The 26868-nt window shown below is 37.7% G+C and overlaps 1 long non-coding RNA gene across 1 annotated transcript in view; it reads right to left on the bottom strand.

Moving 5' to 3' along the window:
* The window catches only part of LOC127508991 (uncharacterized), a 36518-nt gene extending 13635 nt beyond the window's left edge, over positions 1–22883 (bottom strand). Inside the window, exon 1 of the long non-coding RNA XR_007929074.1 lies at positions 22790–22883. This is a non-coding gene — a long non-coding RNA (uncharacterized LOC127508991). The remainder of the gene's footprint in view (positions 1–22789) is intronic.
* Positions 22884–26868: the final 3985 nt, after the last annotated feature.

The following is a 26868-nucleotide window of genomic DNA, read 5'->3' as shown; positions in this document are numbered from 1 at the left end:
ATTTCCAGGGTTGTTGGAGTGTCAAGCTTACCTTTCAAAGTGAGAGCCAGTATTCTGTAGATTTTAAAAAATATATAGAAGTACAGAGAACTGACTCACATTTGAGAACTGACGCCGCAGAAAGGCCTCTTGTCATAGCAGACTGAATAAGCTGATGAAGCCAAAGGCAGAGACTCTCACCATCATGAACTGTACCTTCTATATCTCCTCTGTCAGACCACACAGGGCTACTCTCGGTGGTAATGGTCTGGCACATACTGTAAGCACTTAACCACACTGAGTGCCACTGTTCCTTTACAGCCCAATGGGTTGAAGGTGTGCATCTAGACCACCTTATTCAGTGAATCAATTTCATTGTATATTTTCTTAGAGCTCTGTTTTGTTGTATATCCAATATATGATTTGTCATCTCATGGTTCAAATAAATTAATTTGGTGTCTTGTTACTAGGCAGTTTCAAAAGTAATTTAATTAATCTCAATGGGGTTCTCTTAGAGTGGGCACTGTAAAAATAGATCATGCTTCATTCCTTACACCGTTTAATTTGAAGTGACTGGAAAAAGTGAGTGTGAGTCTCTCTGACAGGATTAGGTATTGGAAGGTGTGTGGTACAGTCAGAGATGAATGTCACCATGGTATCTCCCTACCTGAGATTTACAACCAAGTGTATGGAACAGACTGCTCCAGACAGACCTTTAAAACGCTTTTAATCAGATGTACACAAGTCTTAATTTCAACATCTGACAGACTCTTACTTACTCCGTGACCACCAAAAAATAAACACAACTCTTTTTTACTATCGGAAAGGTCTAGGAGAATGAACCAAAATATTTCCTGTGGTGGCTTACTAGCTTAGAGTTTGGCTGGAACATTCAACCACCACGCAGATTTAAAATTTTGCCAACCTGTAATATGTCAACATTTTGTAATTCTTCTGTATTCACAGTAGACATATTCAGTATATGAAAATGGAGTGCCGAAGATGTAAGCAGGGTTGATGTCTGTGTGGTACCAGTGGAATCATCCATGCAATGTGAAATGTAACACAATAATTGTATTTTATGTGTGTATTGGTTGTAAGGTAAATAAAATAAATAAACAAACAATTCCCATAAAATTAGAATATGAAGTATGGATATCAAGAGTGGGCCTAAGACAGAACCTTGTGGCACTCCATACCTGTTAGCATCTTGTGACTTGGTTGACACCTGGTTGGTGATGTTTATACTTTTGTGCTGACCTGTCTGTATTATGTTTTGTGTGTGTGTTTATCTGCAGTTGTGTTTATTTGTCCCAGCTTTCTTTATTCACTAATTCATCCTCACCCCTTCCTGCACCCCCACCTAACACCTGGGTTTGCGTTACTTGTGTTAACATCAGAAACGGCACCAAATGACCAATTGTCAAAATGTAAAACTATCCCTACTGACGAATGAAGATAACTACACATGCAACACTTACATAAAATGTTGGTTACTGCATGAAAGGATGATAAATTACTTGTTTGTAAATCTTTCTAAAGTTGTTGTAAGCAGGTAATGACCAGTGATCTGTTTAACGGTAACAATCAAGGAAATAAGTACACACAAAAATGCATTATAAGTATTATAATTTGAGGCAGAATCACAAACTTAGCAAAGCTCAAACTCAAGCTATGCTTGAACCCCAACCCAGACGAGCCAACAGCAACAGGACTAAATGTCAGTGCAAGGCAAGTTTTGATAAGAGAATCTGTGTCATAGCTTCCAAGAATAACAAGACTCCTGGCATACGTTATTTTTAAACATGGAAGTAGCAATGGCTGTTCTCTACGCTGGAAAAATAGAACTTGTAATATCAATTTTGCATGTGTCACTCTCCCTTTCCTTTTCAAGGAGTCTTTGGAAATTAGAGTTTACCTTTCATTATGTTTGTACAGGATTGTATTACATATGCAATAAAACACCTTTTAACCTACTCCAATAAAATATGAAATTCTTGAATGTCTGCTGGCTGTGCTGAGTCTCTTTCTGAGAGATGGACTGCGCATTGCGTGCCAGGCACTGGAACATGCTTTCATGGATCTCAAACCTACTTGTCTGATAAGTCTGCACTGAGACATTAGCTCAGTTTCTGTTTGGTTGTTAGCTCATTAAGTATTGGTTTCAACTCTTGACTCTTATAGTTCAAGAAACTACATGCAGTACATAGAGAACAGGGAGATAATTAGTATAGACTGACACATATTTGTGACTATTAATAACTTTTCCCCAGCAGCATTCCGTCTTTTGCTTTGATTCAAATCAACTGACCCAGAGAGACACGCTGACCTGCTGGATGAGCAGTCATTATTCACACAAACAGCTACTCAAATGATCATTTCATGCACGTTACAGAATTTTTATTTTACTGTATGTCAGACACCTATAGTTCACTCTAGTACTATGAAAAAAGTGTACAGTTTTTACATATTTTGCCTCACACTCAGTCTGGGGGAATATTCAGGGTATATTAAACACACATACTTTATGATCAGCTCAAGACTGAAAATTCTGCTGTTAAATCATACTGTTGTGGTTTTGTTCCACTAATTAATCAGTCATTTCATGTTAACTTTTTTTTTTTTTTTCTATGGTGGTTTTCATTTTATTTAATGCAGTTATTTGTGCTTTACAGGGCCACTATAATATACAGTATATATTACTATATCCTTAAATATTAGAATATTACTACAGACAGCTTCTAAACAGCTGTTAAATAATTCCATGTTCCAGTGTAGATTAATCATATACAGTATGTCATACTGTACATGTGTATAAATCATGTTCAGCCTCTGGGAACCAGGTGAAATCAATCAGTCAAGCTTGTTAAAGTCACTCCGTGAGACTTAGATTAGCCATAAACTGTAATCTTATGTTCATTGTTTTTTTTTTTTTTTGGTTAGATCATATTCTATCCCATCCTTACAAAAACTAATAAATTTACAGTTGGTATTAAAACCATCACAATCTCTGCTTATTTGGCAGTCTTATAGCTGATAAATCAAGGTGGTGTGGGTGCCAGTAGCAGAGTCTGAACAAAGATGCTCTTTCTAAAGGCATGGAGAAGTGCTGAAAGGGCAACAGAAGACGGCATTATGATATGCGTTGCCAGTATCATGCTGGGTACGAAAACAAATATAGTCTATCATCTTGCCCCTACAGCGAGGACTCTAAGGGCTCCAATTGATCAGTGTGGAAGTAACACTGGCTACATTTGGAACTATTAGCATACTAAATTTAACCACTGGCTCAGTCCAAAACTGAATGCTGCTACCTTTTTCCCCAGACAGTGTTTTCGTACAGTAGTATTTCCTAAGGAAATTACTTACCGACAGGCTACCAAGCTTACAAGGCATAACGTCTGAATACATTTAAGTGAGGTAACTAAGCAAATATTTAAAGTAGGGCTGTCAATTTAACGTGTTAATTAGTTTAATTACAGTAAAAAATAATGCGTTAAAATTACTAACCCATTTAATGCAACCGCCCCGAGACTGATGTAGGTCATCTGACATTTTATACAGTTAAAAGTATCCTGGCTCTTCCAAGCTTTATAATGGGCGTGAATGGCGCCATTTGCTGACACACAAGCTGACTGATTTTCTCTGTGGTTATTTATGGATGTGTGCAAAGAAAGGAGACAGAAGATGAGTTGATTGTGTTGGACAGTGTTGGGGAACTTACAATATTGCGTTACTCCCTAAAAAAGTTATTAATTTCTTTACTTAGTTACTTTTTATGGAAAGTAATGCATTACATTACTTCTGTTACTTTTTCTCACCTGGGCTGGGCTTGCTTGTTTGTTTTTTAATAATAAAAAAAGTTCTATTTTTGGCAAATGTAAAGGCTCTTTCACACCAAAAGTGAAATGAATAAGCCTCAGGCTGAAGGAAATGCATATTTACACCTGTACAGTAGAGGGCGCCGCTCAAACAAACCTCTCAGCTGTGCTGCGATTCTGGATAAAGAAGAATAGGATACAAGAGAAGGAAGTTCAACACTCTTATTTCTAAATCTCATCTAAAGGATTTTTTGCTTAGTATGGTTGAATTAGATTATTGTCAGCAGCAAGAACATTGGATAATAAAGTGAGATTAAATACATAAAGTATTTGTGTAATTTAATATAGTTAATTACAGGTTTGTGTGAAATTCTGAGATTCCATTTTACTGTTTTTATTCATTTTGAGGAATACTGAATGTTTTTGTGCAAGTGAGATAAGTAAATGCTTTCACATTTAGTCTAGAACTACAATAACCATCATGATCACACACAGCACACAACACCTCTGCACTTTATTTCTCTCAACATGGGGACACTAGCGGAACTTGTTCAAATTGCACACAATTGATCTCTCTTTAGATTGTTTATCCATCAAGTCGCCATGGATGGGGATCGAACCGAAGGCTCAGTCAAATCAAAACTGAAAGATACCCTTGGGACGAGCTAAAGAAAGCATGTGATGAAACTGCAGCTGAATAGGAAAACAAAATCAAGCAGTCCTGCACAGCTGCTGTTGCTGCAAGTGGATGGTGTTTGAAGAACAAGATTTATTTAAAATAGGAATAGTCAATTCTAACATTACAAATATTTTACTGTAATTTCTGATCAATCCAAGTTATACTTTGGGAATAAAATAAGGTAGCACATTTATTTTTAGGTCCTATAATTTACTTATTTTAGGGCACATCAGGGCTTTTGAAAGGCAAAAGATCTTCAGCTACTGTTGAGATATGTTTGTAGCTGGCACAGAGAAAAACACTAATTTAAGGATTTTCTAAGTCCAAGGCTCTTAGAAAATCTTACAGCAGCTATTCATATCATCATCATAATTTAGCACATGGTTATACACTGGCAGAGTGACTTCAAATTTTGAAGCCATTTTTGCTTTCCAACTCAGAATTGAGTGATGAGCTCTAAAAGCAGACACGGCAAATCTTCATAGCTCATTGCTTTTCAGAACTATCATCTCTTATGTTAAATAATTTCCAACAGATGTGCTCAAATGCTGCCATCCTGACTGAAAAGAGAATATCTTTCGATTTACCAAAAATGTCCTGCATATTTACAATGAACTGAAGATTCATTTGTATACAATATATTTCCAAGAAATGTATGTGTGACAAAAAATGCAATAGGAACAAAATACACTACACTGTATTGTATATTTAGGGGTTAGTGGTATGATCAATAGCGTACAACGGGGCTAAAGACACACCTTAATGTGCTTTTCACTATTCCCAAAGTGTATGACTGCAGTGTGTATCAATATGTATGTTTTTATTTAACATTAATGGAGCAACAGATTTTGAGTGAAATTAAATGATAAAAGTGATTTGTTTTGTTTAAAAACCTCAAATGTATGAGATGGCAAGGCTCACCAGCATGGGGCAAAAGTCACAAAGTATTTCTACAAATACTTTAGCTTAAGTAATGTGTTTTGAATAATATCTAAGTTTACCAGCCATTTTACTCCAAAACTTCAAACACAATATATAATTTGCAACCCAGGCTCATTTAGGGTGACCACCCATCCCGCTTTGCGTTGTACCGCACAGCATTTTCTCTCCTTGTCCCGCACGTCGCATATTGAGAAAATGTCCCGCATTTTCATCAGTCTGTTGGTTTTTAATTATAATATTAAGAAAACGTGCATGCGTTCTTTTGCCTTTTTAAGAAAGCATTTATTCTTTTTGCGGCATAGATTTTCACCTATATTTAACAGCGCTTTGACAGACGTAACATCCCGCCTTACATAAATACAACAGCCGTTTTTTAAATCCTATCCAGTGGTTGAAAAGAAAGGAGTAAACACGGTCACTAGTAGGTTGTGACGGCTGTCAATCCAAATGTGGAGCGGAGTTGGACTTGGTCAGAACTGTTTGAAAAATAGGGTGACCAGACGTCCCCGTTTTCTGGGGACAGTCCCGGTTTTTGGTGTTCTGTCCCCGACTGGAGCTGTCCCCGGAAATGTCTCCGTTTTACAGCTCGTTCAAAACAACCCGCATATACATTGCATACAAAGCCCGACGAGCATACAGCAGTCTGCTGGGGAAATTGTGTAGTGATCATGTTCTCCAACAGAGGGGGCTGTGCAGCTACACTTGGTCACGGGCGCACCACTGCTTCATGAGGAACGTAATCTGGATTTGGACCAGAGCAAAGCGCCATTATCGTCGAATATCAAAATAAACATCGTTATCGGTTTCAAGGTAGTAACATACTAACTATTCATGTTAAATTAAAGTAATACTGTTTGTATGTTTAATAACAGGGCCTTAACAGGGTGCGAGATTGTTTTGCACAATTTTAAACGTCCACAAAAGTTCCGCAGTCACAACGCAGCAATTTCCACACACATGTCTTAACTACGTGGTGAAGGTACACTCAGATATGAAAAAATAAAAAATAAAATAAAATACACATACTTTGTGCTTAATGAATCTAAAATGCAAAATAATAGTTAAAAATAGTTAAAAGTTTAAATAGTTGTAATTTACAGTAGCTAAAAACAGCTTGTGAAAAATAAAATATTAAATTAAATATAATGTTAAAAAAAATATGTTAAATGCTGTTTTATATTTATGTTTTATTTTTGTAATGTAATGTGCTTTTGTAAAGTCATACTAATGTTATAACAGGCATATTGTTTTGAACTGCGTTTACAGTGGTTACTATTAATCGTGTAAAAGTTTTTTTGGTGAATTGTATTAAAACCAGAGCAAAAATCCTAATAATAAAACTAAATATAATTATTAATGTAATAATAGCATATAAGGAACTCACAACAATTAAAAACAAAAACATTCAAAAATGTATTGTCCCTATTTTTTAATAAATAGATAATAACAAATGAGATTTTGGTGATATTTTGACCACTCAAATAGGAAATGTCCCCAGTTTATATTTCAGAAATCTGGTCACCTTATTCAAAAATAGTTATCTGCATGATGCCTGCTATCTTTAGGGTCAGTGATGTTGAATTTAAATGACATGTAAAATGAAGACATGTTATGTTACATTGTGATGTAATAGTGTTTTCTGGAAGGGTCTAAAGAACAATGTATTTTTATTAGCTGAAAGGCAGAATACAAATGTTTTTATTAAGTTAGACATTATATAACAGCTTCAGGTTGTGTTTTAGTGTTGGTAACATGTCCCACACAAACTTAGTAATCATCCCACATTTGGTTTGTTTGATTGTGGTCACCCTAGGCTCATTGTAAATGTGCCTGTGGGAACATTTCTGCAAAATGATAATACGTTGCTTCTTGCACGTTTCGCGTTACTTTCAACGTGAAAGTTGGTTAAGGCTGTCACTTCGGAAATGAAATGTTCCGTGAGGGGTGCTAAAAGGTTAATGCCTTATGTTTGAAAACGACTTGTACCAGAGCTATCCACATCTCAAGTGCACTGCTGTACCAGGCGAGCTACCGAGCAAGTTTACTACTTCAGAAAAACCATACATATGGAGCTAGTAATGTGATGCAAACATCAAAATGTAGCCAAAAAATAAATAAATAAATAAAAATTACAAATCATACACTATGGTAAAATTGCTGAGGTAGTAATATTGGGCAAGTAATTCTTTATTATAAAAATCCAGCGTCAGCGTCAGTTCTGGTAGGTCACGTCAGTTAAGCTCGCATCAGCTGACTCCCAAGTGACTCACGTCTACCTATAAGAATACGACGTTGAATAAAAGTTGTTGCTGTTTTACTGCCACTACTGTTCATTTCTGCTGGAAACTACAGTGAATTGTATATATATATATATATATATATATATATATATATATATATATATATATATATATATATATATATATATATATATGTTATGTTTTTGGATTTTTTTTTTTTAATAATACATCTCCTTTCTCTCTTTTTTTTTTTTTTCTCCCCAGAATGGCATTGTGGTGACTTTCAGAAAAAAAATGACAAAACTCTTCTAAGATGCCTATATGTAGACAAATTAAATAATAAAAAAAGAAACTTTTTACACCATCACTAGTTTAAGTCCAAAGTGCCCACAGTTGAAGAAACACCCACACAGTGCTCCTCTGTGAACACAAAAGAGTAAGTTATTCAAAGTCCCACACCCCTCATGGCCCCAGTGGCCTTCATTACCAGGAGCCAGCCTCCACCACAGCACAGTAAAAACCTGCGTCTTTTCACATCGCCAAAACCCCCAGAGCAGAGCCGCAGTGAGGAGACGCCCACAGCTAGAGGCCCTTCACTCAGGCACTACTGACCAACAGTCACTCTGGAAACGCTGGGATAAATTTGAGCTCAGTATCATTCTTCACTCAATTCTCTGAATTGTTGCTTTTGATGTTAGTACTTTTAATCACCATGAAAGACATATTTGCCCATCTTGTCAAGTTCTTAGCTATGTAATAAAAACCCATTAGCTATTAAGCATCTTCTGAAATAGTACTGAAACTCCTGATCAAAACAAGGGAGAAGAAGAAGCTGAAACAAGTGATATCATATGTAAGCAGATGCATATGTAAAATAATCTTATTACTTGTTACTTATTCCATGTAATTATGAATATTTTTATGCTTTGTGGTGTTTATATATACAAGTTGTTCTTATGTTCAGTAAAACACTCAGATCACTTGTTTGGAGAGGTTTTTGAACTTGTTTTTTTGGGTTAGGGTTAAAATGCTACTCTGGTTCCAAATGCCATAACTTTTGATTGCTTTGAGATATTAACACAAAATTTGGCCCAGATGCAGTTGACATGATTGTGAACAAGTTCAATTAATTTTATGACCTGCCAAATATACTCTTTAACAGTCATCATGTCAAGCATATATAATAATGACAAAATAAATCAATAAATTGCATCCCTTTTTCTGGGGTTTTCTCAGCAGTTGTTATAACATAACCTCCAAACTTGATCAAAATTTTCTTCTTTTTTTTTTTTGTGTGTGTGTGTGTGTGTGTGTTCATTTTGTGTAGAGTTATAGGCCATTACTTTTACATATTTGTAAGGGTTTAACAGTGACAGTGAACAAAGAACTTACATATCACTTGAATGATTGGGATCAGGATGGGCCGATCATAATGACAAGAAATAGGTACAATTACATAAATCCTGATTGGAGCATTCCTAGTACCCACTGGTTAATACTGTGAATTCAAACAAATGATTACTTGGCCACCAGCACATTTCCAGAGGAGCTTACAGTCTTATGGAGTAGTGCACTTTGCAGTGTGTACTCTAGAGGGTGTCCGTGTATTGGATTTCTGATGATCGTACTCTGATGGTGTACTCTGACATCACCTCTGCCACTATGGGAATGGAAATTCTCCCCGGTGGCTTGAAAACTCACACTACGGTGCTAGTCTGCCCCCTGATCCTGCCCAAGACACACTTTGATAAAAGGGGCCCTGAGCGGAAACTTTGACCCTTGTTATTCTGGATGATGCTGTGGTCAGATAGGGTTGGTATACTTCCCCATAATGAGGAATTCAGATGGGACATGGTCACTGTTATGTTATATTTTTATTCATGAGCCGTGAGGTTTATATTAACTCTTTATTTCCTGCTCAAAAAAAAACTTTTTTACTCATTTTCTCTCTGTGCAATAGAATCACTTAAAGCTGCAGCACACTGATCGATATAATGCGTATAAAATGGATAAAGTGAGGAAGTTGACTATGAAACTTCTCTTAACCCTGAAGAACTGATGGGTAGTTTGAAATCTGAGTAGACCGTGTTGATTGTGGATTTAAATATGGAAATGAAATGTAGGACATTTATTTATAACTTATCAGTGATTAAAACAAAACTAAATAAATGTACAAAGGGTGAGGGAAACTATCATTTTATGAATAACATCTGCAGATGTCTGTGGAATTTTCTGCAGAAATTCTGTGATTGCAAATTCCATCCAGATTTTTATGGTATTAATAAAAAGTATTATCATTTAAAAAGCATCATCTTCTACCTATGACACATCACAAGCAACAACAACAGTTTAATAATACCAAACAAATCCTCAGGATTGTGTTGAAATTGCTGTAGCTGATGTTTCAATGATGGTATTTAATACTGTTCAACTTAGAAACATAGAAAGAAGAAAAAATACTCTAAGTGTGTTTACATACTACACTCAGAAAAGAAATGCAGTCTACAGAGAGCCAAAGTAAATTTGGAGAAGGAGAGTTCAGATATTTCCTCCTCAAGGGTTCGGCTCATATGTATGTTTTCAGCGGAATAAGCACTGCAGGAGCTCACTGCCTTTCAGTGTTGACTGTTGAACATTCACAAAAACCACAAATTATCATTGGAGTAATGTGTGCTTTGGCCCAGTGTGGAGATTTACTGAATCTGTCTGTCAAATATTCATGGATGAGCGCTGTTAATGGGAGCAGCTAGGCTGAGCAGGACTATTAGACATCATATTCCAAACCAGACTGACTACAGTTTAATAAGCTTTGCTGCATGCTGATACTGCACACTCATGGCTACAGTCAGTGAAGGAAAAATATGAGCAAATTTCTCACTTTTAAGAGCCTAAACAACTCTAAAAGTACACTTAATGTTGCTTAACTCTGAATCCTATGGATGCTTAGGTATTGTACATTGAGTGTTTCTCATTCTTGTGTAACTTGTGCTTTTCAAGAAGGCATTCTTGTAAAGGATACAGGACACAGAAGATGCCAGCACACTCTTTTCAGTCACTTATTGGCCATCTGAACGGCCTTGGCTGAGTAGTTTCCTTCTTATCCTTCAGTCTTTCACTTTGATAAGAGTGCTAGAATTTGTTGCAAAAATAGGTGAGCGCTCCTTTAGTCAGCGTTCATAAAATTCCTTTCTGGGCCACTTACATATTAACTGGATTAACAAATTAACTGGATACAAATCACTTTTTTTCTTTTTTTCTTTTTTTTTGCTGGATGGTGAATGGAGGACAGTGATGACTGATGTGGGCCACATTTTTTTTTTTTTTTTTTTTTTTTAATGAAACTTACCCACATTCAGTGTTGATAAAAAAAGAATGCATGAAGCTACACTATATTGCCAAAAGTATTGGGACACCCCTCCAAATCATTGAATTCAGGCGTTCCAATCACTTCCATGGCCACAGGTGTATAAAATCAAGCACCTAGGCATGCAGACTGCTTCTACAAACAGTTGTGAAAGAATGGGTCGCTCTCAGGAACTCAGTGAATTAAAACGTGGTACCGTGATAGGTTGCCACCTGTGCAATAAGTCCATTCGTGAAATTTCCTCACTACTAAATATTCCATGGTCAGCTGTTAGTGGTATCATAAAGTGGAAGCAATTGGGAACAACAGCAACTAAAGGCCACGTAAAAATCACAGAGCGGGGTCAGCGCATGCTAAGGCGCACAGTGCGCAGAAGTCGCCAACTTTCTGCAGAGTCAATAGCTACAGACCTCCAAACTTCGTGTGGCCTTCAGATTAGCTCAAGAACAGAGCGTAGAGAGCTTCATGGAATGGGTTTCCATGGCCGAGGAGCTGCATCCAAGCCTTACATCACCAAGTGCAATGCAAAGCGTCAGATGCAGTGGCGTAAAGCATGCCGCCACTGGACTCTAGAGCAGTGGAAACATGTTCTCTGGAGTGACGAATCACGCTTCTCTGTCTGGCAATCCGATGGACGAGTCTGGGTTTGGCGGTTGCCAGGAGAACAGTGCTTGCCTGACTGCATTGTGCCAAGTGTAACGTTTGGTGGAGGGGGATTATGGTGTGGGGTTGTTTTTCAGGGGTTGGGCTTGGCCCCTTAGTTCCAGTAAAAGGAACTCTTAATGCTTCAGCATACCAAGACATTTTGGACAATTTCATGCTCCCAACTTTGTGGGAACAGTTTGGGGATGGCCCTTTCCTGTTCCAACCTGACTGCACACCAGTGCACAAAGCAAGGTCCATGAAGACATGGATGAGCGAGTTTGGTGTGGAGGAACTTGACTGGCCTGCACAGAGTCCTGACCTCAACCCGATAGAACACCTTTGGGATGAATTAGAGTGGAGACTGCGAGCCAGGTCTTCTCGTCCAACATCAGTGCCTGACTCACAAATGCGCTTCTACAACAATGGTCAAAAATTCCCAAAAACAAATCCCTAAACCTTGTGGAAAGCCTTCCCAGAAGAGTTGAAGCTGTAATAGCTGCAAAGGGTGGGCCAACTCCATATTAAACCCTACGGATTAAGAATGGGACGTCATTAAAGTTCATGTGCATGTAAAGGCAGGTGTCCCAAAACTTTTGGCAATATAGTGTAGAATGAAACAGTTTTCTTTGTTTTTGTTTTTTTTTGTTTTGTTTAAAAGTAGAGGCTCTATTCATACAAAATATTCTGGGGGCCATGAAACTTTTGTGAGAATTATCAAAAACACTGGAGCTGGCTGGCTGGCAACTTTAAAAAAAAAAAAAAAAATGCTGGCAGGGAAAGCGTTAACATAGTGTACAGGCAAAATGCTAAAATAATTGATACTCAAATCCAATATTTCATGTCTAACATACGTCAGGGTCCTGATTGGCCAGTTTATTTTGCGATAATGACCAGCTGACTGTACATTATCCCTTACTAAACCTGTAGTTTTGGATTCAGTTTTTCTGTGATGTGTTGTGCACTACACTTGCAATGTGACATATACCATAAAAAGTTGGATTTACAAAACACAAGAAACAATGAAACAAGCACTCAAAATTTGTTCGCATGCACATGCTTTAATAATAATAACTCTTATTCTTATATTGCATATTTTATTACTGCACTCCATCCATAGCTGGAGCTGAATTGAACTTCATCTTATGGCTCCAGTATATGTATATTTTAAAAGGATGGTGAGGGTCAACATGTTGAAAATACAGCATTTGTAGTTCAAAAACAGAAGCTATTTTTCTCCCACTGTCATCTGCAATTTTTCCATTTCTGTTTACAGCACTTAATGGTCAACGATCAGTAGCACTCACATTAGAAGTAGCCAAGCAAAGGCATACTTGATGTGTTAAACATGAATGGACACTACTATATTTTGTGCTGGTAACATGAGTGGCATAACTGTGGGTTTAAAGGACACACACACACACAGATAGCAGGGGCTGTATGGGCGACCGTGTCAGATTGATGGGGGCCCTGAGAGAACAGTGTTTACACGGGGCCGGTTAATGTCAGCTTTGAGGGCAGCCGCGGTTTCTGACTGGGAGTCCCATCTCTGCAGACAGTCTGTGAACTGTTCGTCTCATTCATTAATCATCCAGCTAATTTGTTTTTGCATGGCCTCACTGACACAGAGTGGCTATTATTACAGTGGCAACGGCGCAGAATCTCGCAGTAGAGCGCTCGTCCTTACAATACGTGCAGCAGGAGCCGTGAACGTGGCCGTCGGCGTCCCACGGTCCACTTTGATAGGTGTGTACATGAGACTGTGGTTGTGTGTGTATGTGAGCTACTGGCCTGATGGACGTTATATGAACATATTCAAACACCTGTCACATGGACAGCTTCATCCGTTGACAAGCCGAGGGGTGACAGATATTGAGTTTCTAGAAATCAGTTCTGTATCCAATTATTAAGCCCACAAAGGCTCGGCCAACACAGCGGATCCAAGGAAAATAAATTCACCTTAAACAGGCCAATACGCACACTTATTAAGAACTGTTGCTTTGGCAAGTTTTAACAGAAAAAAAAAATGAAAGAAAAATAGGAAATAAATTATTTGACTCAGGACTGAACATTTCAAGACAGTTGTTCAGACATTATTAACAAGAGAGGGACTTTGTTCATTTGGGGTTGAAAACTTATTCTTGTCATTTGAATCAGCACACATTGAAATTTTTGCTGAATCATCTTTTTCATGTCATTTTATTTGCTTACAAAGCTTGCTGGTACAAAAACCATGCTTCACAAGACAATTCTAGAAAGAGCTTAAAAGAGTTTAATGTTCTTAAGGCTCTTGCACAGATTTTTGCTGCGGTTTGCAGTCTGGACATGTCAACACTAGTTCCTTGAGAGTTCAGAAAACTGTGTAGCATATGATGGGCTAAGACAATGATAATTATTTAGCTTCAGACTCTAATTTCCTCCAGTCAGAGGATATCAAACATGGGCGCTGTATACTCTGCTAAATTTCTCCCTTTGAAACTACGGGTAAGTCATATGACATGTGATGAATAGATGATTACAGAATTTTTCTGGATGAACTAACACAGAATTTAAGGCATAATATTTAACTGTAAGTAAATTTAGCTGTATCACCAGTGCCCTGTGATTTCAAGTTTTAGATGTGCTGCATCATGACTTTGTAAAAGTGAAATAGCATTGTTCACAATGTTTCACTTAAACTCAACTAATACAGTAAACCCATAATCATAAACAAGAACACTTGACATCACATTCCACACCATGGGATTTTAAAAAGAATAATGAAGTATTTAAAGGAAATAACCCTGACTTTATTGGAGGTGGAGGTGTGTGTCAAAAAACTCTAATATTTCAACACTTGGAAGCCTCTCTGCCCTAAAACCCAGGTTCAAATAAACTTAAGCTGAGCCAAATACCTCAAAAGCACATGGTAATGTCATCATCATTAACACAGGACATGACTTGAAGAAATGAGTGTGTGGAAGACATTGGGACACAATGAAATATTTACCCAATTTAAAACCAAGATTATTCACACATCGATGTGATAGTGATGAAATGTCCTCAATAAATCACAAATTTATTATGGTGGAACACTGTAGAACCATTTTTAGGGTCTCAAAAATGTTATTTGTAAACTACGGTAGCTGCTCAGATATCCTGCTAAACATCTCCTTTTGAGTTCCTCAGAAGAAAGGGTGAGAATTTTTTGGTCTGAATGAATAATTAACCTCTTCTATAGGTTGTATAGGAACTCACTTAAAGGAACTAAAGAACTAAATGCTCCCCTAGGGTCATTTTCCTGGTTGCATTCACACTGCCAGTATAACTCTGAAGGGATGCAAGCCGGCCGACAGCAACGTCATTTAAGCGTGACATTCAACAACAGGAGGATGAAGGACGCAGTAATTGTAGCTGTGTTTTTGTTGTGTGTCATGGGTTTCGTGATAACAGAGATGGAATGTAGATGTATAATTTATGCAGTTAAAAGTGCAAAAGGAAGTCGCTAAGAGATTAAGGCCCGGTTTCACAGACAGGGCTTAGCCTAAACCATCTGAAGTTGTCAGATGATTAGGCCTTAGTTCAATTAGGATATTTAAGTAACTTTTATAAACATACAAAAGGAAAAAACATTACTTGTGTGCATCTTGAGTCAAAACAATGGCACTGACATATTTTAAGATGTGTCAGTACAAGTTGCTTTCAGTTAAAACAGCTCAAACATGCATTTTAGTCTACAACTAGCTTAAGCCTTGTCTGTGAAACCGGGGGTAAATCTCCTACAATAACTTGTAGTGCTACATATCATTGAGGCTGAGAAAAGAGTACAACACCGCAGACAAAGGTGACTGGTTAATGCATTAACATTAGCTTTCTGTATGTTTGTTCATGGAGTATGTAAACTGTGTTCACGCAGCTTTTTAAAAATGCCGGGTGCCGGTGTTTCGTATGGTATGCGTTCGGAAAAATTAAAAAAAAAAATTAATCAATTTAGTTTCTTCTTTTTCAAAGTCCCTAACCCAACTTTCTGCCTGTTATTATGGCCTATATAACTATTTATTTATTTATTAGGGCCTGAGTACCGATGGTGTGAGGACCCTATTGTGATTGCTCAGTCAATTTTTCTTCTTCTCCAAAATGAATCGCATTTTTGAGGGCCTAAACATGCTCGAAAATTTACGTCTGATATGGATTTCAGAATTAGGTGTGGCAAAATGCCTCGATAGCGCCACCTACAAAATTTCAATTAAGCGCCCTTCGCACTATGTTTCACGTACAGGTATGAAATTCGCTAGACACATGTAACAGCCCAATACCTACAAAAAAGTCCTGGGTGCAAAGTCTGAAAACCCAACAAGAAGTGAGATATTTTGAATTTTCTCTGCACATTTTTTGCAGTTTTTGCCATTTTCACACATTGTACTTTAACAAAGTCCTCCTAGAACTTTAATCAGATCAAGGTCATATTTGGTCAGTCTAATCTAAAGGCCTTTGCAACGTTAAATTGCAAAGATCTAGAGTTTTCGCTGAAGGGCGTGTTCGGGCGGCCTGACAAATTTCGATGTTTCGCCATGAAACAGGAAGTTGTTTTAAGTAAGGCATACAATGTTCGATCTGCCTCAAACTTCGTTTTATTAGAGTCCTGGCCTGAAGACGTCTACATGGCAATATTCAGTTACAGTCATAGTACCATCTGCAGGCATCTAACAGGAAATGTTTTACACTGTGATTAACTCCTCATAGAGATTTAATAAGATCAACATAATATTTGGTCAGTCTAATCTAAAGGCCTTAGCGATGTTAAATTGCGAAGATCTTGAGTTTTCGTTGAGTCTACTTGAGTGAACATACACTTACGTCACTGGTAGTTCCTGTTGTGCTGGGTTAGATCCTACTCTGAAGTAAGAGCTAATTTAGTCCCCCCCAAAAGGCGTTCATAGAACTAAAATCGTTCCCAGTTCCTGTGGTGCGAATACGCCAAAAAGCCGGTACTTCCGCCAACAGTTATAGGAGCTATGAAAACACTCCTCCAATGGATCCATTGTGTGGACGGCAGTGCTTACTCATAAACAGACCACTTGGGTGTGGGCTTATTTGGGGGATGGGGTGACAAAATAGAAGGTCAGTTAAAAAACAAAATTCAGCTAGAGGAATAATTTTTCTAGGTGGATCCCATCCATTCAGTAGTGGTTTGTGGGAACTGTGTCATATCTATAACTAAGTTTCTTAACAGTATTGCAACCAGTTACTCTGTAAAGAGGTTCATTTTATTCAATAATTAATCATTAATAGTGTTATTTATTTATTTATTTATTTATTTTCAAATGCTGCGGTCACATCACTGCTTTTGGTAAATTATGTCTTCTACTACCCTGATTTAAAAAAATAAAAATAAATGACTAAATAAAAAAGAAAAAAAATGATATTGTCTGTACAACATGTTACTGCTGTTGAGAGCATGTTGTGTGTGCTGTCTGTCATAACGTGGTTCACACCTGCTCACATCACACTAAGTATATCAGGCACCAAATAAATCCCTTAGGAAAGAAAACACATCAGCATGATGGTATGGCTGTTAATGAATATGAGCCGGGAAGTCAGCCTAGCAGCCTCGACACAGGAAGCAGTCACTAGGGATTAATTGTAAGTGTGCAAAGAACATGTGTCGTTAAATGTGGATTGTGTAAAAGGCAGTGAAACGTAATTAGCTGAGATGATTGTGTCCAGTGGTCGGCTCTGAATACAGGCCCTGCGTCTCAATGCAGAGGAGAGCTCGGCAAACTTTTCATTCAAAATAACACACCCGAGACAAAATGACTGCAATTTACACTTGACATGATTTCAAACCATGCATACAGCCAAAGGTTTGTCATTATCACTGAGCGATTTTTTGATTGTCTAATTAATTGTTCCCTGTGCGCAACCATTGAACTCAAGTCAGACTAATAGAAAATCAACACACTGAGAAAAGGATGTTTTTCCTGGTGAATTTGTCTACTATGTTAAGCTGGGTTCACAATTTACGGTTTGGCCGTCAGAGACAAATTTTGAGAATCTAAAATATATGCCAAAAATATTCATCTGATCCTGGCCAAAACCCGAAGTCTTTGATAACTAGTTTGACATGTTTTCTGACAGCCGATTAATGACCATTGCCATCAAATTTTACCTCTGACGAAATTCTGGCAGTGCCAGAAGTTGAGGCGGAGTCCTGCAGTGTGACTGTGTAAGTGCTACACTTCAACACTTTAGAAAAAGAAAAAAAAAAAAAAACGGAATAACTAACTGAATAAGTGTGCACACCCCTTTGATTTTATTACAGTACTCCATCTTATCAGCTTGGTACATCTTGACTTGGGAATATTTTCCCACTCTTCTTAGCAAAAAACATTTAAAGTCTAAAAGTTACTCCAAATGTGGAAAAATTAGGAGCGACACACCCCTAATTTATGACTCACAAACCATTTTAGTGTTTAAAGTAGCTCCTTCTAAATCCCTAAGAGAAATAATCCAAAGCATGGCTGCTGTTGTCAATCTGCGTCACAACCGAGTAAATATATTGAAATATTACAATGACATAAACCTTTTAAAAAGGTATTACGTGTATCGCAATGGTGTTTTCTTAGTTTTAAACAGTCCAGTTTGCCTTTCCTTCTTATCTTTGGTAAGACACACTCAGTCTCCTCTGACACAAAAAGAGAATAAATTATGATTTAAATACAAACAAACAAACAAAACTATGGAAAACAATTCATCATCATCATCAGTGGACACAGTCACATAGTAGGTTCATGACAACTTATCAAAGAATTGGCTCTGCCGGGTAAATTAGTTAACTTTCTCGATCAGGATAACCTCAAATTTTAATATATATTTGAACTGAAATAATACAAATATTTCCAACCATAATAATGTACGCAACATGGTCGACCCTCAAATAATATACTCCTTGACAATAGATTATTGCAGAAACTGAATAAAATGAGAGGACTTTTACAATGTTTTCAAAATGTCCAGGACAGAAGAAAATAACATAATATGATGCTTGTTGCATGGTGGTGTGATAAACATTTAAGGGACATCAAAGCAATTTCAAAATGAAATATAGGGTGCACAAAATATTTGTTCAAGATTACAGTATGCTTTCCTTATTTATTTCTAAAGAAAATTATTAGGGGACAAAAATATAATTTGAATGGACATGAAATGTACTCAAAATTGTAGAATGACTCTTGCGTTTGTGCGCCAAACACACACTATGTCTGATGTGGTGTAATGTTTATTCAGGCCAATGGCCAAACAGCTAATGCAGAGTGCTGCTGTAGACATGACAGCACGATTAGGTGTCTGAGATGCATTGTTTGATACCAGTTCCAGCAGATCATACTGCAACTGGTTTTACTCTTGGCTAGGCTTTGGTGATGAGCTACAGGGTTGGCTCATGTAAAACATAGCCTTAGAAATCCTAAAGTCAGGGGTTTACCTGGGAGCACATGTACTGATAATGTATGTACGTCCATCCAGATAGTCGCCATTTGGCAGGAAACTGCACCATGAAATCGCTGCAGTCAATTCACGTATACAGCGCAGAAGGTGTTGATGAATGCATTTCAGCTGACTGTGACTGACTGCAGTATCCAACTTCAGATGTCTCAGTTCATCTGTATTAAGACAAACTCTGCTCATTTTTGTTGCATTGTCAATGACCACGGACGCCCATATCCCTGGGAATCGATAACTCTTATTAAAAGTGGATAACTTAAAGTTGCTTCGTTGTTGTATGTGTAAACAATTGAGGAATACAGTTATAATGAGTCTTCATATTCTTCATATTTTCTGACTGCTACAAAAAAAAAAAAAAAAAAAAAAAAGTTTTGTTTTTTTTTTGTTGTTTTTTCGGGCACGTGCGTTGAAGCTGAACTCTACAGGACAGTGGCCCTACGAGGAGCAGAACTGGACATTCCTGATTTGGTGGTTCTCATGAAAAGTTTCAGAATATGTTTGTTTGAATATTTGTTTGGCTTGTACATGGTGTGAACATTTCAAATGCTCCACTAGAGGGCAACATACACTTGGAGGACTGTGATATTAAGACTTAAAGAGGTCCATCATCCCCCAGCTTCATGTCTGTCGCTCTTTAAAGCCTCAAATAAATTATATAACTGAATAATCAATCTTATATCTGTTCATACTTGCAGAAGGAAGACTGAAAGTCTTTCTGAGTTAACGGGGCTGCATCCATGCAAGTCGCATACTCTCTGAGAAAGTACTTTTGAATAAGTACTTTGCAACCATTAAAAAAACTATGTTCTATATAGTATGACTGTAATCTGGACATACTACATGTTGTCATTATCATGTGACCTACCAGTGTCAGTTATGTTGCTTCACTGCCATTCACAAATCCTCTCCCGTGGACTCATGGGATAGTGAAGTGTCCATCATATGCACACTTCAGAACCTCACCAGAAGTAGTAGGTCATCTGGGTACTACAGTTTTATGAATTCTATGAATTTGGACATACTACTCATCTCACATATTGTTTTTCATCTGCTTTAATATAGGGAAGGACTGTATGTATAATCGGATGCAGCCACAGTCGAATTGCACTCATTGCACTGGCTGTTCCCATATATCATCTAATTAAACTTAATTTGTTTAATTAGCAGCAATCTAGTGAGTGCAATGAATTGCCCTTGTTTCATTTTACAAAGCACACCAGTGTAAGTAGGCTGTTTATCCAGGAGTGCACACAAAAATATACCAACTAGCAGAATAAACCCACAAAACTGGGGTTCAATCAATGTTAAAAGCTCATGCCTAGTCACATACTGCTAAAGAAGCAGCCAGCACTAGTACAGTTCTTTTCCTTTTCTTCATGTCATATTATCTTTTAGTATAGTTTTAGTTATGCAAAGATAAAATTATTGCTCAGACAGGTATGATACCTAAATACAGACAGAATGTTAATTTCATCTTTACAAAATAAAATGGAAAGCATGTTATGTTTGTAAAGCTTTAGTAGTTTGGAAGAGGCACTTGTGTCTAAGGTCACTAGTAAGAGCTTCTGACTGCAACAGGACACTTTTAGCAGCTCAAGGACTGTGTGATCATTGGGAATTTTGGGATGCTGACTTTAGTGAGCAAAGCCATTAGAAAAAACAACAACACAAGTACAATCTCTGATATCTCACTACACTGTAAAAAATCAAAAGTTGAGAAAACTTAAAAGTTTAAGGCAACAAACTTTAGCAGATTTTTGAGTTCTCAACTTTTTGTTGTATAAACTGAATACAACAAGTTGAGAAAACTCAAAAATCTGCTGAACTGTTCTAAACTGTTCTAAAATAATGTGGACTTTTTGTGCTGTGAGATTATCTGCCTACCAACAAAACTTATGTCAAAAAACTAGATAATTAATATTTTCATTGACTACACTTTTTTGACTACACTGGGACAGTTTCACAGTCTCCTGAGCTAAAACATATTTGCTTCCTCAAATATCTTTGCAGAAATGTGAGCAATGCTCTTCAAATGTTCGACACAGAGAGTAGATGCACACAGATGACGGCAGTATGAACTGAATAAATATAGATGTTCACAGTGTTAAAACTGCACTCAGTCTACCACTGCAGTCCCTTTCATGAGTGAAGCTCACTAATCATGTAAATGATTACCATTCTTTATATAGTTCAGTTTGGATTATTTATCCCTTAGGAAATTTGGTTTTGCAACAGATTTAAAATATGAACAGCAACTGGTATAAATGAATTCCTATACCTTCTGGTCCTCCCCACAAGCACTCTGTATAAAGCCTGATTTCAGGACATCAAACTCTTTCAGTAGTGGGCGACTGGCTATTAAGCAAGCTTTATAACAACACGTTCTCTGAAAATGTCATTAAGCTGAGACCGTTGCAGGCTGTTTTAACCAGCTTAATCATTCTATTTTTACTAACCAGACTAAGGGCCAGGTCATTCTGAAAGTGTTTTTTGCCGTTTAAAAAAAAAAAGAAAGAAAATTATGCATTTTTTGATCTTCTTTTAACCCTCTGGTACTGTTCATTTGTGGTCAAAGGTGACCGGACACCTGAAATGAAACTTTTTATTTTTATTTATTTTATTTTTTCAGTAAATACTGATTGTAATTTTTTTTTTGTTCAATATTTTTTCTTTTTTTTTTTTTTGAGAGAGAGAGAATTTCATGGTACTAATTAATATTTATGCAATAATTATGATCAATTTTAAGATTTTAAGATTTTTTAAATACTTTTCAATTAAAGCAGTATTTCATGTTAAACCAGAGACAATGCTGTTTTAAGAATTAGTTCACTTTCAAATGAAAAATATCCCAAGCTTTACTTACCCTCAAGCCATCCTAGGTGTGTATGACTCTTCTTTCTGATGAAACAATCAGAGTAATATTAATAAATATCCTGACGCATCCAAGCTTTATAATGGCAGTGAACAGGGGTCACAAGTATGAGCTGTAGAAAGTGCACATCCATATTTAACAAGTTATGAAGTAAAATATCTAGCTTTCGTCAGACCGCCTTCCGTACTAAAGTTACAGGACGTAGCGTAAGCTTTTTGAACTTCAAGAGTTTTACACTTTCTTCGTACGTTGAATACAGAAGGCGGTCTGACGGAAGATAGATATTTTACTTCATGACTTGTTAAATATGTTTTTTGTTTTTTTACACAAACGCATCGCTTCACTTCAGAAGGCCTTTATTAACCCCCTGGAGCCGTGTGGAGTACACGTTTATGATGGATGGATGAGAATGGAAGCACTTTCTTCAGCTCATACTCGTGATCCCTGTTCACTGCCATTATAAAGCGTCAGGATATGTATTAATATTTCTTCAATTGTTTTCATCAGAAAGAAGAGAGTCATATACACCTAGGATGGCTTGAGGGTAAGTAAAGCTTGGGTTAATTTTCATTTGAAAGTGAACTAATCCTTTAACAATTTTTGAAGGCAGATTAGTGCCATCTGATAGGAGTAAAAAGGAAAACAACACAGGCTAAATAAAGACTTGTTTTCATGCGGCTCCCTGCACAATTATGTTATGACCTCAAAACACTTTTACCATAATGCATGATTTGTAAACTAACATATTTTGGAGTTTGCATCACTTACCTAGCTCCAGATGTTTTACTGGTGTAACAAGCTTGCTCAGTAGCTCAGCTGGTACAGAATTGTACTTGTGATGTGAAAAGCTCGGGTACGAATTCTGTGAAAGATGAGTAACAGTAAAAGAGTTATAATAGTTATAAAACAAGCTATAATGTCATGGTTACGATTGTGTTTTTATTGCTTGTGTTAGGCTACATGAGAAAAATAGTTTTGTCTACCTGATGTAGGAAATTTAATGCGGGTCGGGTGCGGGCTAAAATTAGTGTTTCTGTCAGATATCGGGTCGGGTGTGCTGTTAATAACTACGGGTTCGGGGCGGGTGCGGGTTTATCAAACAGGACCCGTGCAGGACTCTGCCCCCTGGTGGTGTGCCCCACACTTTCAGGAACCACTGTTTTAAGGTGTTAAGGTTTAAGTTTTTCAGAATCTCTCATCTTCTATTGTGTTCTAGTATGGTTTGAATGTATTAGGTGCCGTTCACACAAAAAGTTCCACTGCGCTACTTTTCCTTTTTTTTTTTTTTTTTTCCCCCAATGTAAACACGCTAGATGTACATCTTTAGCAGTTGCATAAGAATAAAAAAAGCTTAATGCTCCATCACATTTAATAACGTACACCTACACTAAACCCTAAACCTATAGATAGTGGTGACATAAAACCAACATTAGGCATTATATGTCGCTGCATCTAATTAAACATTGCATTAAACAACACAAGTAAAATAATAGAACAAAGAATGTTTTAGTAGGGCTATTTAACTGTAAGCTTAAAGCTAGTAAATATTTTATCAGCTTCACTCGGCATTTAAACGCGGTTGTCTCTTCTAAAACTAAGCAGTGTTTACCTGGCCGCTGGTCCTCTTTGTAGCAGCGCAAAAAATATTCTAAAGCTTTTATTCAATTTGCAAATAGCCTATATTAAATACATCAAGCGAGCAAAGCGCGCTCCCTTTAATAATCACTAGCTTTCAATCAGATGCAGTGCGATTGGCTACAATGCTCAGCGCTGCAAATCCTGCTGTAATTAGAAGCCTTTAACGGTCTGCAGACAGCGCGTGAACACAAATAAGCACGGGACCATTTGAAAGCAGCTGTCAAATGCACCGAATTGAGTTGGAATAGTCTTGGCTATTGGACCCGCAGTCTACCCGTGCCTACTGCGTGTCCGACCCGCACCCGCACCGCACCCGACATGTAAATATTATTCCACGCGTTACATAAAATTTGGCGGGTACCCGCCTGCATGCAAGACTCTGCCGGGGGGTGCGAGAGGTCAGCCAAAAAAACAAAACAAAACAAAAAAAAACACACACAACAGAAAAAACAGCCTTCACAACAGCATTCAAGTGTGTGAATAGCGGTTGTCGCTCTGCCTTTATAAAGCAGCATTGAACGCCAATTCCACTGAATTGTTGTTCTTCAGACCGTTGACTTTGCACCATCTGAACAAGCCCGACATAGAAGTTCTTCGCATTGAAAAGCACCTCTAAAAGAATTAATTTTTCTTAAAAAGAACAAACGCCATTGAACTTTTTTTGAACAAATGACATCAGCGTTAGCATCAAGGTTTAGTTTAAAGTAATTGTTTAATTTATTCATCCACAATCACAGCTCATTCCAATAGTCTAAAGTCATCACGTAGCTAAACTAATGACATACTCTCGGCAAAAACATGCTTTCTTAGAAGGCAGCATAATTGTACTGCCTAGAGTTTGAAGCACAATCTGAAACATTGTCTAGGTAGGTAGCTGTCAAGGTTTTGGAGCAGAGCCACAGTCTGACCTGCTTGTGGACTTGAGAGTGGGCCATTGCGCACTTGTTCACGTTCCTCCAACACCCCAAACAAAGCAGCTTGGTACTTGCTCATGCTGCTCTTAGATTGTGCACTCTTTGGAGACTTTAAGTCATCCCGCTTTTTGTCAGAGACCTTATGATAGACCTTTGATGGAGTTTCCAGCTCAGGTCTGGTTGTCCAGCTGCAAGACCCATCATGCTCTGCGTTTGTGTGCCACTCTCCATAAATATGAGCTGCGAGACTCTTTTCCACTTCAGCCATGGCCCCTGAGGGAGGACACCGGGACATTCAGCATACACTATAATATTCACAGACTAATAATTTATCCACTTAATGTGCTTCTGGATTTACAGAGAACTACTGATTATCGCAGGATGACTGAAGCAAAACCAAATGTAACCTTCATCCGGGGTCATTTTCTGCAGCTTGGCGTATCTGAAAAGGTGTTCAATCATTTATAACATAAATGTCAGCTAATGTATTGTCATTTCTATATGGTCATTTTATTTAAGTCATCCGTTTCATTCTGGCTCATATATAGAAAGGTATAACATTATACCCAAAGTGTGGGTATAAGTGATGGCTCGCTTGGGAACGAGGAAGCCTGTGATGGACTCCGAATTCAGGAGAGAAAACCAATGAATCACGAATGGAATCTGCAAACCACCGAAAGTTCAGCTGCATCTGCAGTCATTCCAGAAAGTGACAGTTGATTACTGCTTTTCCTTTCTTTAAGGCCTATAAAACAGATACTTTGAATTGTGGTGTCATGGCCCATTTCATCTCAGGACTATTCGCTCCTTCATCTTGGCACGGCTTCCCCAGAATCCCTTACCTGCCTTTTAGGCACTATTAACTCTAAGAGGGAAGGCCTGTGTGGGTCAGGCAGACTCTAGCAGAAATCAAAAGAGGCTTTCTATAAGCCCAAAGTCCCAGCCAACTCTAGAGTGAATGTTTGACAGGGAAGGATGGTAATGGCTTTTCTTTATTGAATGAACAGAGCAGCTTTGAATGGCCCTGGGCAAAGAGTGGACTGACTCTGACTTATTTCAGCGTGTAGTTTAAGTACTTGTCATGTCCCACTTCCCTTTAATTCAAGTGTGGTCATCTAGTAATAAAACAAAATGAGCTGTTGAATTTTTAAAGGAGAGGATTGTTCTCCACTCTGGCATGTTAATATCAGAATGGAAATGATAGAGTGGCAATTTTAACCTAGTTTGTGATGGTTCCGTACAGACTTTCACGTGTTTTAAGGATGCAGAATATAGAAGTAGCTAGGCCAACAATATGGTCAGATATTTTTAATGGCGCTGAATTAGTTTGATTAGCACACTAACGTACTGTATATAATGCAAACTAACATATGTCACTCAGCCAATGAGTTCTATAATACTGTAGAGAGGCACGTCCTGATTTTGCAGAGTTAAGGCCTTTGCACACTGAGTCCGAAATTTTCGTATGCGTTTTTTCGTATTTGTGATACTAAAAATTTGTCACGCACAGAGACCTTGCACACTGAGTCCGATGCGTATTAATGAATCCGTTGCAAAAAAATTCGCAAAATAATACAAAATGAAGTCTTCAAGCAGTGAGCATGATTTAGTTGTCCTCTCTCTTCTTAAAAAGACAAAAAGAAAGTGGAAATATTGGGTACATCCAATTCTGAGATTGCGTAGAGAGGAAGGAGAGTTCCACTTCATCAAGGAGCTGCGTGATTATCCCGAGCGTTTCAAAGTTTACTTCAGGATGTCAGTGCCTCAGTTTGATGCTTTGCTAGTGATACTGGCACACTCTATCTTTATATTCTGTCTCTTTCCGTACGTTGTTTGTCATACAGTGCTACTGCAATTTGCTGTAGACGACGTGGATCAACTTGTCAGATGGCATTGGGGATTTTGGCGTTCGCGTATGGTGGCTCTGAATTGTCAAAACGTCTCTCAAAATGCGTGCCACGGATGCGAAAAATGCAGAAAATCAAACCTGATCTGAATTTTTTTATGACAGACGAAAGTTTCGGAGGCAGTGTGCAAACGTGATTGACATAACGTGAGGTCGTATTTATTTTTTAACGTGCGAACATTTTGCATGCGAATTTCGGACTCAGTGTACAAAATGATATGTGAATAACGTTGATGTAGAAGCACCTAACCCTGGTTGTAAGCCTAAACTTGACCCTCAAATCTAATTGGTTGATTGGAATGTTGTTCCAGGAACATGCATTCCCAATCATTTCCACAAACGACATGCTGACATCTTCTGTTATTATAGTCCTATATTTGTCTACTGTA

This window comes from Ctenopharyngodon idella, chromosome 3 (assembly GCF_019924925.1).
Source record: "Ctenopharyngodon idella isolate HZGC_01 chromosome 3, HZGC01, whole genome shotgun sequence".
In the NCBI taxonomy this organism is placed as follows: Eukaryota; Metazoa; Chordata; class Actinopteri; order Cypriniformes; family Xenocyprididae; genus Ctenopharyngodon; species Ctenopharyngodon idella.
The sequence above is the reverse complement of the archived record's forward strand: the minus strand, read 5'-3'. Positions and strand labels throughout refer to the sequence as shown.